The following is a 4889-nucleotide window of genomic DNA, read 5'->3' as shown; positions in this document are numbered from 1 at the left end:
GAAACAGAGAATAAATGATCATCAGGGAAAAAGTCATTTATAGGGCTATCTGAAGTAGACTAAAATATCAATCGAGAAAGGTGATCCGCAACAACGTTCTCGACACCCTTTTTATCTCGAATCACTAAATCGAACTCTTGAAGGAGCAAAATCCATCGAATGAGCCTCGGTTTAGCCTCTTTCTTTTCTAGGAGATACTTTAGAGCGGCATGATCAGTGTGGACAATTACTTTCGGACCAATGAGGTAAGTTTAAAACTTGTCAAGAGCATACACAATAGCTAGGAGCTCTTTCTCAGTGGTGGCATAATTCATTTGAGCCTCATCCAAGGTTTTACTAGCATAGTAAATGGCATGCAAAACCTTGTTCTTTCGTTGTCCAAGCACGGCTCCCACAGCTTAGTCACTCGCATCACACATGATCTCGAATGGCAAATCCCAATCCGGAGGTTGTATGATAGGAGCATTTATCAATGCCTCCTTAATCCTTTTAAAAGACTCCATAAAAGCATCAGTAAACTCAAATGTGGCATCCTTAAGCAATAATTGAGTGAGGGGTTTCGCTATTTTCGAAAAATCTTTTATAAATCGGTGATAAAACCCTGCATGACCAAGAAAACTTCTCACTTCCTTGACATTCACGGGAGGGGGAAGTTTCTCAATCACCTCAATTTTTGCTTTATCAACTCGGATGCCACGATCAGAAATAAGATGACCAAGTACCTCTCCTTCATTGACCATGAAGTGGCACTTTTCCCAATTCAACACTAAATTGACATTAGTACAACGTTTAAGCACCTTAGAATGATTATGCAAGCACATATCAAAGTCAGAACCATAAACACTGAAATCATCCATAAATACCTCCATGAAGTTCTCAATGAAATCAGAGAAAATGGCCATCATGCACCTTTGAAACGTCGCAGGGGCGTTACACAACCCAAATGGCATTCTGCGATAAGCAAATTTACCATAGGGGCATGTGAACGTTGTCTTCTCTTGATCTTCCGGATGAATGGGAATCTGAAAGAAACTTGAATATCCATCCAAATAACAGAAAAAACTATGTTTTTCTAATCTTTCAAGCATTTTATCTATAAAAGGAAAGGGGAAGTGATCTTTCAAGGTGGTCGTATTCAACCAGCGATAATCGATACACATATGCCAACCTGTGACAACACGAGTAGAAATTAGTTCATTCTTAACATTTTTAACAATAGTTGTCCCCCCTTTCTTAGGAACGACTTGTACCGGGCTTACTCACTTAGAATCTGAGATGGGGTAGATGATGCCCACATCAAGAAGTTGCATTACCTCTTTCTTCACCACCTCTTGCATATTAGGATCAATCGACGTTGTGGTTGGATGCAAGGGCGATGATTCTCTTCCAAATTAATTCTATGCATACAAAAATTAGGACTTATCCCTGTAATATCATCAATGCTATACCCGATTGCCTTTTTATGCATGCGAAGCACAGTCAAAAGCTTAGAAACTTGGCTATCATCGAGTTTAGCATTAACAATTACAGGACATTCCCCATTATCATTATGAAATGCATATTTAAGATGAGAAGGCAAAGGTTTTAACTCTACCTTTTTTACTTGTGACTCAGAAGTAGAATAAATAGTTTCCATTACCTCGAACCCCTCAGTGTTAGGAGCATCCAAGTCACGAATCAAGGAGTTAATCTCTGCATCTCCTTCTCCTTCAGAGACCTCCAGGGTGAGAACAGCTTCTAATGGATCATTAGCTAACTCACGAGGCGTATCATCTCTCACAATCTCATCAAGCACATCAATCCTGCAACAAGTATTCTCAAGCATAGGGGACTTCATCGCATTGGTTAGATTAAAAGTCATTGTATCATCACCAACGTACAAAGTAAGGGACCCAAACTTAACATCAATAACAGCACCTGCAGTACACAAGCTAGGTCTACCTAAAATGATCAGGATATTACTATCCTCCTCCATATCCAAAACTACAAAGTCAACAGGAATGAAAAATTTCCCAACCTGAACGGGGACATTCTCCAAAACACCTAAAGGGTATTTTATAGAACGATCTGCCATTTGCAAAGGGATCTGTGTGCATTTTAAAGCTCCCATATTCAACCTGTTGCAAACAGAAAGAGGCATAACAGACACACTAGCACCTAACTCACATAAAGCTTTATCAATGAATAATGCACCTACATGACATGGGATGGAAAAACTACCAGGGTCCTTAAGCTTAGGTTGGGATTTATTTTGCAATATATCACTACACTCTGCAGTTATAGCGACTGTTTCTACACCACCAAAGTCTTTCTTTTTAGTAATCATTTCCTTTAAAAATTTTGCATACATTGGAACTTGAGAGACCAAATCAATAAAAGGAACAGTTACGTCAAGGTTCTTGACCATAGTCAAGAACTTACCAAATTGTTGATCTACCTTGTTCTTTTGCATCCGATGTGGGAATGGTAGCTTTAGCTCGACAGGTGGAGGCTTGGAACCTTTCTTTTTCTCTTTCTCAGCATCACTTGCTTTAGCTTTCCCATCTTTTGAGGTGGGAACATCATCCAAGGCCTTCTCTGCAACCTCACTCTTATTCTTCTCAAGATTTGCATCATTAATTGGCATTTGGGGCCCGTCATAGCTAACACCACTATGAGTAGTGATAGCATTGGCGGTCTCCTTAAGGACAGGTTGTCCTGGTAAGTGGCCAGGTTGCCTTTGGATATTGGTACCTGCAACTTGTGCGATTTAATTCTCCAAATGCTTTGTCGTATTTTTCAACTCCTTGAGGCTATCTTTAGTGTTTTGCTTCATGGATGTCATCATTCTCATGAGGTTAGACATAGTCGGCTCTTGAGTGCTAGAATTTCCATGAGTAGGTTGTTGAGGTTGTCTATTGAAACCTGGAGGAGCATGATGAAAGGCCCCTTGTTGATTGAGTGGAGGCCTTACAACATATTGTAGAGGTTGAGGGTTCTACGGTTGTGACCACTGTTGCTGAGGGTGAGGATTTTGAACATTTTTTCTTTTATATGAGAAGTAGGATGATTCCTCCAACCTGGATTGAATGTGTCAGAATATGGGTCATTTGGTAGCCTTTGTTGAAAGGCATTCACCTGCTCCATCTGATTGGTATCATAAGAATTCTGAGAACATTGATATCCAAAATGACCCTGTATACCACACAATTCACAAAAAAAGTTAGTTTGCAGAGGTTGAGAAGACATAGCATTAAAAGATACAAGAGAGGAGTCCTGAGTGGCCTGTAATGCTTCAATCTTTGCAATTAATTGAGCCATCTGAGAAGCCAAGATTGAATAGGCTTCAACTTCTATCTTCCCTTTCTTTTCTCGCGTTCTTGGAGAAGAGAAATGATTGGATGCAAGATTTGCAAGAAAATCATACCCCTCCACAATTGTCTTGTCAAGGAAAACACCACCTGCGGCGGAATCAACAATACATTTAGTTTTGGGTTCTAGCCCGTTATAGAAAATACGAACAAGATTTCGATTCTCTAAATTATGATGCGGGCATGATCGTTAAAGATCTAAGAATCTGTCCCATGCTTCCCTAAAAGATTCCCCCGACTCTTGTGAAAATGTTGATATTTGATGTCGAATCTTTTCAGTTTTTTCAGGAGGGAAATACTCTTTGAAGAATGCTTGAAAAATTTTGATCTACTCCGTCTCCTTAACGGTATTCAACCATCTTTGAGCTCTATCGCGAAGGGAAAAACCAAAAAACATAACTCTCAATTGATCTTGAGTGACTCCTTTGTGATGAACAGTGGAGCACAATTGTTGAAATTGCTGCAAGTGATTAATAGGCTCGTTAGTAGGATGGCCGCTAAACTGATTTTGTTGGACCATACTGATCAATGCAGGTTTAATTTCAAATTGCTGCAAGTGATTACTAGGCTCGTTAATTGCTGGCATTTTTAAGACCCGTTGGAATGCCATCATGGGATGGTACCCCATAAGAATTAAGAGACATATTGTTAGTCATCTCTCTACGTGTATCAGACTGTGTTGTAGAGCTCTTCTGTGAGTGGGTCTTTTTCTGCTTTTCCTTTCTCTCGTTTTTTGAGTTGCCTAAGGGTCTTGTCCAAGTCCGGATCCGTATGGATCAAATCACCTATTCGTTTTGACCTGGAAACAAAAAGAAAAGAAAGCAATGGAAATGTCCCAATTGAAACTAGAAGCTCCAATGGGATAATGGAAACAGTTCAAACAATCAACTAAAACTAATAAAATCTAGTCGTCTCCCCGGCAACGGCGCCAAAAAATTGATGAATAAAAAGTTATACCACAAGTGCACGGTGTCTGTTGTTAGTAGAGACTTAGCAAATACGGGTCGAATCCCACAAGGAGACAGGTTCTATTAGTTTTTTTCCAATTATTATAAACTTTTTCAATAAACGAAGAGTGGTTTAATGATTAATTACTAAAGTATGACAATAATAAAAATAAGGTTGCTATCGGATAAATTAAAATCTAGGGCATACGTTCTGTCCACCATGCTTATACCAAATCAAGAAATGCAAATAATCCATTAATAAACAAATTAGGTCAAATAATTAAAGCACTTGTTAATCCTACGGTCGGGAATTAACACTTACGAATTAACATATGTAGTTCGGTCGCTAACATGATCAAATTCGCCAATTGTAATTAAGCCTCTAAAAATATGATCTTTCAATTCTAATTTTTATTAGCTAAATAATTAACTCATGATATTGGCCAATTAAATGAATAAAAAACTAAAGAAGAAATCAATTGGAATTATTCAAACCCTAATTCATAAATTTATAAATAATTAAGCATAATTAATCAAGGTATAAACATGGCTTCCCTCACTTAGCCCTAGAAAGCGACTACTCACTCATAAT

The 4889-nt window shown here is 38.6% G+C and overlaps 1 non-coding gene across 1 annotated transcript; it reads left to right on the top strand.

Moving 5' to 3' along the window:
- Nucleotides 1–3517: 3517 nt before the first annotated feature.
- LOC145629584 (small nucleolar RNA R71) lies at nucleotides 3518–3623 on the top strand. Its single transcript, XR_014111749.1, has one exon. It is a non-coding gene; the product is annotated as a small nucleolar RNA R71 (small nucleolar RNA).
- Nucleotides 3624–4889: the final 1266 nt, after the last annotated feature.

Source organism: Chenopodium album, chromosome 4 (genome assembly GCF_948465745.1).
Source record: "Chenopodium album chromosome 4, dcCheAlbu1.1, whole genome shotgun sequence".
Classification (NCBI taxonomy): Eukaryota; Viridiplantae; Streptophyta; class Magnoliopsida; order Caryophyllales; family Amaranthaceae; genus Chenopodium; species Chenopodium album.
The sequence above is the reverse complement of the archived record's forward strand: the minus strand, read 5'-3'. Positions and strand labels throughout refer to the sequence as shown.